The sequence below is a fragment of the Lissotriton helveticus genome, chromosome 1_1, assembly GCF_964261635.1.
Source record: "Lissotriton helveticus chromosome 1_1, aLisHel1.1, whole genome shotgun sequence".
NCBI lineage: Eukaryota > Metazoa > Chordata > Amphibia > Caudata > Salamandridae > Lissotriton > Lissotriton helveticus.
The window spans coordinates 1835665566-1835676051 of record NC_136057.1 but is presented as its reverse complement, the minus strand read 5'-3'; positions in this window follow the sequence as shown (position 1 = coordinate 1835676051).

Here is a 10486-nt window from a genome sequence, read left to right as displayed (position 1 = left end):
TCCACCCTCCAACTCTAACTCCACCCTCCAACTCCAAATCCACCCTCAAACTCCAAATCCACCCACCAACTCCAACTCTACCCTCTAACTCCACCCTCCAACTCCAAATCCACCCACCAACTCCAAATCCACCCTCCAACTCCAAATCCACCCTCCAACTCCACCCTCCAACTCCAAATACACCCTCCAACTCAAAATCCACCCTCCAACTCTAACTCCACCCTCCAACTCAAAATCCACCCTCCAACTCAAAATCCACCCTCTAACTCTAACTCCACCCTCCAACTCCAAATCCACCCTCCAACTCCAAATCCACCCTTAAACTCCAACTCCACCCTCTAACTCCACCCTCCAACTCCAAATCCACCCTCCAACTCCAACTCCACCCTACAACTCCACCCTCCAACTCCATCCTCCAACTCCAACCTCCAACTCCAACTACACCCTCCAACTTCACCCTCCAACTCCAAATCCACCCTCTAACTCCCAATCCACAGTCCAACTCCAAATCCACCCTCCAACTCCAAATCCACCCTCCAACTCCACCCTCCAACTCCAAATACACCCTCCAACTCAAAATCCACCCTCCAACTCTAACTCCACCCTCCAACTCAAAATCCACCCTCCAACTCCAAATTCACCCTCCAACTCCAACTCCACCCTCTAACTCCACGCTCCAACTCCAAATCCACCCTCCAAATCAAAATCCACCCTCCAACTCTAACTCCACCCTCCAACTCCAAATCCACCCTCAAACTCCAAATCCACCCACCAACTCCAACTCTACCCTCTAACTCCACCCTCCAACTCCAAATCCACCCACCAACTCCAAATCCACCCTCCAATCCACCCTCAAACTCCACCCTTCAACTCCAAATCCACCCTCCAACCCAACCCCACCCTCCAATTCCAAATCCACCCTCCAACTCCAAATCCACCCTCCAACTCCACCCTCCAACTTGACCCTCCAACTCCAACTCCACCCTCCAACTCCACCCTCAAACTCAAAATCCACCCTCCAACTCCAAATCCAACCTCCAACTCTAAATCCACCCTCCAACTCCAACTCCACCCTCCAACTCCACCTCCACCTTCCAACTCAAAATCAACCCTCCAACTCCACTCTACAACTCCACCCTCCAACTCCATCCTCCAACTCCACCCTCCAACTCCAACTCCACCCTCCAACTCCACCCTCCAACTCCAAATCCACCCTCCAACTCCAATCCACCCTCCAACTCCATATCCACCATCCAACTCCACCCTCCAACTCAAACTCCACCTTCCAACTCCAACCTCCAACTCCAAATCAACCCTCCAACTCAAAATCCACCCTCCAACTCTAACTCCACCCTCCAACTCCAAAACCACCCTCCAACTCTAACTCCACCCTCCAACTCCAAATCCACCCTCCAACTCCACCCCCACCCTCTAACTCCACCCTCCAACTCCAAATCCACCATCCAACTCAAAATCCACCCTTCAACTCTAACTCCACCCTCCAACTCCAAATCCACCCTCCAACTCCAAATACACCCTTAAACTCCAACTCCACCCTCTAACTCCACCCTCCAACTCCAAATCCACACTCCAACTCCACCCTCCATCTCTACCCTCCAACTCCAAATCCACCCTCCAACTCCAAATACACCCTTAAACTCCAACTCCACCCTCTAACTCCACCATCCAACTCCAAATCCACACTCCAACTCCACCCTCCATCTCCACCCTCCAACTCCATCCTCAAACTCCACCCTCCAACTCCAACTCCACCCTCCAACTCCACCCTCCAACTCCAAATCCACCCTCCAACTCCCAATCCACCCTACAACTCCACCCTCCAACTCCAAATCCACCCTCCAAATCCTTCCTCCAACTTCACCCTCCAACTCCAACTCCACCCTCTAACTCCACCCTCCAACTCCAAATACACCCTCCAACTCAAATCCACCCTCCAACTCTAACTCCTCCTCCAACTCCAAATCCACCCTCCAACTCCAAATCCACCCTCCAACTCCAACTCCACCCTCTAACTCCACCCTCCAACTCCAAATCCACCCTCCAACTCCAAATCCACCCACCAACTCCAACTCCACCCTCTAACTCCACCCTCCAACTCCAAGTCCACCCTCCAACTCCAAATCCACCCTCCAATTCCACCCTCTAACTCCGCCCTCCAACTGCAAATCCACCCTCCAAATCCACCCTCCACTCCAACTCCAAATCCACCCTCCAACTCCGGACATCAAAGAGGAGCAGACCTATAACAAGGGGTGCTCTGGGACTATCGGCAGATTGACTCCTGGAATTAAGAGAGCCCTGCTGACGTGGTCGCGGCTCGACATAACATCGAAGAAGAAACTATTCGGACCTTGGAACCTCGGTGAGCGCTGCTGACATCGTCGCGGCTCCCACGTGGCAGAGACAGACTTCTGCCTGAACCATCTGAGCCCTGCTGAAGTGGTCACGGCTAACTTGCAACTTTGAGAACACCTGAGCCCTGCTGACGACGTCGCGGCTCCCACTTCGCAGAGACGGACTTCTACCTGATCCATCTGAGCCCAGCTGACGTGGTCACGGCTCATCAACTGTTCTGGTCCGGCAAGATCGTACCGTATCCCCCGGCTCGAGGATTGAGAGCTGTGCGCCGGATACGCACCTGAATTGACCCTGAACCTTAAGACTGTCCCGCTACCCCTACCCTTGCCAAGACTCTATGAGCCCTTGCTCTACTTGTAAATACGAACCTTGCGGATCATAAAGATCCTGATATCTTACTAGATAAAGTATACGTTCTTCAGAACCTACTGTGTGGTGTCTCTTTGTCGAGTGGTGCTAGCTCAGCGCGTACGATCTTAGATGCGAGACTTCCCCCAGAAGGGTCTCCCGCCAGTGCTCGGCTGTATTTCTGGGAGAGGAGGGTCACAGGGTGGTTAGGTACACTTCCTGCCCTCCCCTGAGATCGCCCCATCTAACAAACTCCAAATCTACCCTCCAACTCCACCCTCTAACTCCACCCTCCAACTCCAAATCCACACTCCAACTCCACCCTCCATCTCTACCCTCCAACTCCAAATCCACCCTCCAACTCCAAATACACCCTTAAACTCCAACTCCACCCTCTAACTCCACCCTCCAACTCCAAATCCACACTCCAACTACACCCTCCATCTCCACCCTCCAACTCCATCCTCAAACTCCACCCTCCAACTCCAACTCCACCCTCCAACTCCACCCTCCAACTCCAAATCCACCCTCCAACTCCCAATCCACCCTACAACTCCACCCTCCAACTCCAATCCACCCTCCAAATCCTTCCTCCAACTTCACCCTCCAACTCCACCCTCTAACTCCACCCTCCAACCCAAATACACCCTCCAACTCAAATCCACCCTCCAACTCTAACTCCTCCTCCAACTCCAAATCCACCCTCCAACTCCAAATCCACCCTCCAACTCCAACTCCCCCCTCCAACTCTACCCTCCAACTCCAACTCTACCCTCCAACTCCAAATCCACCCTCCAACTCCAAACTCCAAATCCACCCTCCAACTCTCACTCCACCCTCCAACTCCAAATCTACCCTCCAACTCCAAATCCACCCTCCAACTCTTACTCCACCCTCCAACTCCACATCCACCCTCCAACTCCAAATCCACCCTCCAACTCCACCCTCCAAATCCAAATCCACCCTCCAACTCCAAATCCACCCTCCAAATCCAAATCCACCCTCAAACTCCAAATCCACCCTCCAACTCCACCCTCCAACTCCACCCTCCAACTCCGCCCTCCAACTCCACCCTCCAACTTCACCCTCCAACTCCAAATCCTCCCTCCAACTCCAAATCCACCCTCCAACTCCACCCTCCTACTCTAAATCCACCCTCCAACTCCAAATCCACCCTCCAACTCCAAATCCACCCTCCAACTCTAAATCTATCCTCCAACTCCAAATCCACCCTCCAACTCCAAATCCACCCTCCAACTACACCCTCCAATTCCACACTCCAACTCCACACTCCAACTCCAAAGCCACCCTCCAACCCCAAAATCACCCTGCAACTCCAAATCCACCCTCCAACTCCAAATCCACCCTCCAACTCCAAATCCACCCTCCAACTACAAATCCCCCCTCCAACTCTAACTCTACCCTCCAACTCCAAATCTACCCTTCAACTCCAAATCCAACCTCCAACTCTAACTCAAACTCCAAATCCACACTCCAACTCCAAATCCACCCTCCAACTCCACCCTCCAACTCCAACTCTACCCTCCAACTCCAAATCCAACCTCCAACTCCAAATCCACCCTCCAACTCCAAATCCACCCTCCAACTCCAAATCCACCCTCCAACTCCAACTCCACCCTCCAACTCCACCCTCCAACTCCAAATCCACCCTCCAACTCCACACTCCAACTCCACCCTCAAACTCCATCTCCACACTCCAACTCCAGACTCCAACTCCTGCTCCACCCTCCAACTCCAAATCTCCCCTCCAGCTCCAAATCCACCCTCCAACTCCAAATCCAATCTCCAACTCCAACCTCCAACTCCAACTCCACCCTCCAACTACAACTCCACTCTCCAACTCCAAATCCACCCTCCAACTCTACCCTCCAACTCCACTCTCCAACTCCAACTCCACACTCCAACTTCACCCTCCAACTCCAACTCCACCCTCCAACTCCAAATCCACCCTCCAACTCCAAATCCACCTTCCAACTCCAACTCCACCTTCCAACTACAACTCGAGCCTCCAACTCCTACCCCACCCTCCAACTCCAAATCTACCCTCCAACTCCAAATCCACCCTCCTACTCCACCCTCCAACTTCACCCTCCAACTCCAATTCTACCCTCCAACTCTAAATCCACCCTCCAACTCCAACTCCACCCTCCAACTACAAATCCCCCCTCCATTTCCAACTCCACCCTCCAACTCCAAATCTACCCTTCAACTCCAAATCCACCCTCCAACTCTAACTCCAACGCCAAATCCACCCTCCAACTCCAAATCCACCCTTCAACTCCACCCTCCAACTCCAACTCTACCCTCCAAATCCAAATCCAACCTCCAACTCCAAATCCACCCTCCAACTCCAAATCCACCCTCCAACTCCAAATCCACCCTCCAACTCCAACTCCACCCTCCAACTCCAAATCCACCCTCCGACTCCACACTCCAACTCCACCCTCAAACTCCATCTCCATACTCCAACTCCAGCCTCCAACTCCTACTCCACCCTCCAACTCCAAATCTACCCTCGAACTCCAAATCCACCCTCCTACTCCACCCTCCAACTCCACCCTCCAACTCCAAATCTACCCTCCAACTCCAAATCCACCCTCCATCTCCAAATCCAATCTCCAACTCCACCCTCCAACTCCACCCTCCAACTCCAACTCCACACTCCAACTTCACCCTCCAACTCCAACTCCACCCTCCAACTCCAAATCCACCCTCCAACTTCAAATCCATCTTCCAACTCCAACTCCACCTTCCAACTACAACTCCAGCCTCCAACTACTACCCCACCCTCCAACTCCAAATCTACCCTCCAACTCCAAATCCACCCTCCTACTCCACCCTCCAAATCCAAATCTACCCTCCAACTCCAAATCCACCCTCCAACTCCACCCTCCAACTCCACCCTCCAACTCCAATTCTACCCTCCAACTCTAAATCCACCCTCCAACTCCAAATCCACCCTCCAACTACAAATCCCCCCTCCAACTCTAACTCCACCCTCCAACTCCAAATCTACCCTTCAACTCCAAATCCACCCTCCAACTCTAACTCCAACGCCAAATCCACCCTCCAACTCCAAATCCACCCTTCAACTCCACCCTCCAACTCCAACTCTACCCTCCAAATCCAAATCCAACCTCCAACTCCAAATCCACCCTCCAACTCCAAATCCACCCTCCAACTCCAAATCCACCCTCCAACTCCAACTCCACCCTCCAACTCCACCCTCCAACTCCACCCTCCAACTCCAAATCCACCCTCCAACTCCACACTCCAACTCCACCCTCAAACTCCATCTCCATACTCCAACTCCAGCCTTCAACTCCTACTCCACCCTCAAACTCCAAATCTACCCTCGAACTCCAAATCCACCCTCCTACTCCACCCTCCAACTCCACCCTCCAACTCCAAATCTACCCTACAACTCCAAATCCACCCTCCATCTCCAAATCCAATCTCCAACTCCAACCTCCAACTCCACCCTCCAACTCCAACTCCACTCTCCAACTCCAAATCAGCCCTCCAACTCCAAATCCACCCTCCAACTGCAAATCCCCTCCCAACTCCAAATCCATCTTCCCACTCCAACTCCACCCTCCAACTCCAAATCTACCCTACAACTCCAAATCCATCCTCCATCTCCAAATCCAATCTCCAACTCCAACCTCCATCTCCACCTTCCAACTCCAACTCCACACTCCAACTTCCACCCTCCAACTCCACCCTCCAACTGCAAATCCACCCTCCAACTCCAAATCCATCTTCCAATTCCAACTCCACCTTCCAACTACAACTCCAGCCTCCAACTCCTACCCCACCCTCCAACTCCAAATCTACCCTCCAACTCCAAATCCACCCTCCAACTCCAAATCCACCCTCCTACTCCACCCTCCAACTCCAATTCTACCCTCCAACTCCAAATCCACCCTCCAAATCCAAATCCAATCTCCAACTCCAACCTCCAACTCCAACTTCACCCTCCAACTCCAACTCCACTCCACAACTCCAAATCCACCCTCCAACTCCACCCCTCCAACTCCATTTCCACACTCCAACTTCACCCTCCAACTCCAACTTCACCCTCCAACTCCAAATCCACCCTCCAACTCCAAATCCACCCTCTAACTCCAACTCCACCTTCCAACTACAACTCCACCCTCCAACTCCAACTCCACCCTCCAACTCCAAATCCACCCTCCAACTCCAAATCCACCCTCAAACTCCACCCTCCAACTCCAAATCCACCCTCCAACTCCAAATCCACCCTCCAACTCTAAATCCACCCTCCAACTCCAAATCTACCCTGCAACTCTAAATCCACCCTCCAAGTCCAAATCTACCCTCCAACTCCAAATCCACCTTCCAACGGATCACTGAAAGAATATCGACTACCAAAATATCGACTACCCAAAATATCGAGGAAAAAATATCTACAGCAAAAATATCGAGTTTGTATGTACAAACAGGTAAGTACAAAAATATCGAGTACAAAATATCGTTTACAAAAATATAGTTGTAAAAAATATCGTATTTACTAAAAACAGTGTTAAATTAAATTAATATTAATAATTAATTACTAAAATATACTTAAAATTACTTAAATTAACTTATAATAATTAAATAATTAATGAAAGTTAAATAAATATTTTTTTATTTCATATTTATTAAACATATATATATAGTAATAAAATATAATAAAATAATACCCAATAACTGAAAACTGACCCTGAACCCTAAAAATACCCCTTTACCCAAAAACTGAAAACTGACCCTGAACCCTAAAAATACCCCTTTACCCAAAAACTGAAAACTGACCTGAACCCTAAAAATACCCCTTTACCCAAAAACTGAAAACTGACCCTGAACCCTAAAACTACCCCTTTACCCAAAAACTGAAAACTGACCCTAAACCCTAAAAATACCCCTTTACCCAAAAACTGAAAACTGACCCTGAACCCTTAAAATACCCCTTTACCCAAAAACCCAAAACTGACCCTGAACCCTAAAAATACCCCTTTACCCAAAAACCCAAAACTGACCCTGAACCCTAAAAATAAAAACGATATTACTTCACTTACCTTAAAAACGATATTACTTCACATACCTTAAAAACGATATTTTGGCTGTCGATATTCTGTCCTGTCGATATTTTCTCCAAACGATATTTTGGAGTCGATATTATGTCCAAACGATATTTTGGAGTCGATATTATGTCTGTGTACCCCTTCCAACTCCAAATCCACCCTCCAACTCCACCCTCCAACTCCACCCTCCAACTCCAATTCTACCCTCCAACTCTAAATCCACCCTCCAACTACAAATCCACCCTCCAACTACAAATCCCTCCTCCAACTCTAACTCCACCCTCCTACTCCAAATCTACCCTTCAACTCCAAATCCACCCTCCAACTCTAACTCCAATGCCAAATCCACCCTCCAACTCCAAATCCACCCACCAACTCCACCCTCCAACTCCAACTCTACCCTCCAACTCCAAATCCAACCTCCAACTCCAAATCCACCCTCCAACTCCAAATCCACCTCCAACTCCAAATCCACCCTCCATCTCCAACTCCACCCTTCAACTCCACCCTCCAACTCCAAATCCACCCTCCAACTCCACACTCCAACTCCACCCTCAAACTCCATCTCCATACTCCAACTCCAGCCTCCAACTCCTACTCCACCCTCCAACTCCAAATCTACCCTCGAACTCCAAATCCACCCTCCTACTCCACCCTCCAACTCCACCCTCCAACTCCAAATCTACCCTCCAACTCCAAATCCACCCTCCATCTCCAAATCCAATCTCCAACTCCAACCTCCAACTCCACCCTCCAACTCCAACTCCACTCTCCAACTCCAAATCCACCCTCCAACTCCACCCTCCAACTCCACCCTCCAACTCCAACTCCACACTCCAACTTCACCCTCCAACTCCACCCTCCAACTCCAAATCCACCCTCCAACTCCAAATCCATCTTCCAACTCCAACTCCACCTTCCAACTACAACTCCAGCCTCCAACTCCTACCCCACCCTCCAACTCCAAATCTACCCTCCAACTCCAAATCCACCCTCCTACTCCACCCTCCAACTCCAATTCTACCCTCCAACTCCAAATCCAACCTCCAACTCCAAATCAAATCTCCAAATCCAACCTCCAACTCCAACTCCACCCTCCAACTCCACTCCACAACTCCAAATCCACCCTCCAACTCCCAATCCACCCTACAACTCCACCCTCCAACTCCAAATCCACCCTCCAAATCCTTCCTCCAACTTCACCCTCCAACTCCAACTCCACCCTCTAACTCCACCCTCCAACTCCAAATACACCCTCCAACTCAAATCCACCCTCCAACTCTAACTCCTCCTCCAACTCCAAATCCACCCTCCAACTCCAAATCCACCCTCCAACTCCAACTCCCCCCTCCAACTCTACCCTCCAACTCCAACTCTACCCTCCAACTCCAAATCCACCCTCCAACTCCAAACTCCAAATCCACCCTCCAACTCTCACTCCACCCTCCAACTCCAAATCTACCCTCCAACTCCAAATCCACCCTCCAACTCTTACTCCACCCTCCAACTCCACATCCACCCTCCAACTCCAAATCCACCCTCCAACTCCACCCTCCAAATCCAAATCCACCCTCCAACTCCAAATCCACCCTCCAAATCCAAATCCACCCTCAAACTCCAAATCCACCCTCCAACTCCACCCTCCAACTCCACCCTCCAACTCCGCCCTCCAACTCCACCCTCCAACTTCACCCTCCAACTCCAAATCCTCCCTCCAACTCCAAATCCACCCTCCAACTCCACCCTCCTACTCTAAATCCACCCTCCAACTCCAAATCCACCCTCCAAATCCACCCTCCAACTCTAAATCTATCCTCCAACTCCAAATCCACCCTCCAACTCCAAATCCACCCTCCAACTACACCCTCCAATTCCACACTCCAACTCCACACTCCAACTCCAAAGCCACCCTCCAACCCCAAAATCACCCTGCAACTCCAAATCCACCCTCCAACTCCAAATCCACCCTCCAACTCCAAATCCACCCTCCAACTACAAATCCCCCCTCCAACTCTAACTCTACCCTCCAACTCCAAATCTACCCTTCAACTCCAAATCCAACCTCCAACTCTAACTCAAACTCCAAATCCACACTCCAACTCCAAATCCACCCTCCAACTCCACCCTCCAACTCCAACTCTACCCTCCAACTCCAAATCCAACCTCCAACTCCAAATCCACCCTCCAACTCCAAATCCACCCTCCAACTCCAAATCCACCCTCCAACTCCAACTCCACCCTCCAACTCCACCCTCCAACTCCAAATCCACCCTCCAACTCCACACTCCAACTCCACCCTCAAACTCCATCTCCACACTCCAACTCCAGACTCCAACTCCTGCTCCACCCTCCAACTCCAAATCTCCCCTCCAGCTCCAAATCCACCCTCCAACTCCAAATCCAATCTCCAACTCCAACCTCCAACTCCAACTCCACCCTCCAACTACAACTCCACTCTCCAACTCCAAATCCACCCTCCAACTCTACCCTCCAACTCCACTCTCCAACTCCAACTCCACACTCCAACTTCACCCTCCAACTCCAACTCCACCCTCCAACTCCAAATCCACCCTCCAACTCCAAATCCACCTTCCAACTCCAACTCCACCTTCCAACTACAACTCGAGCCTCCAACTCCTACCCCACCCTCCAAC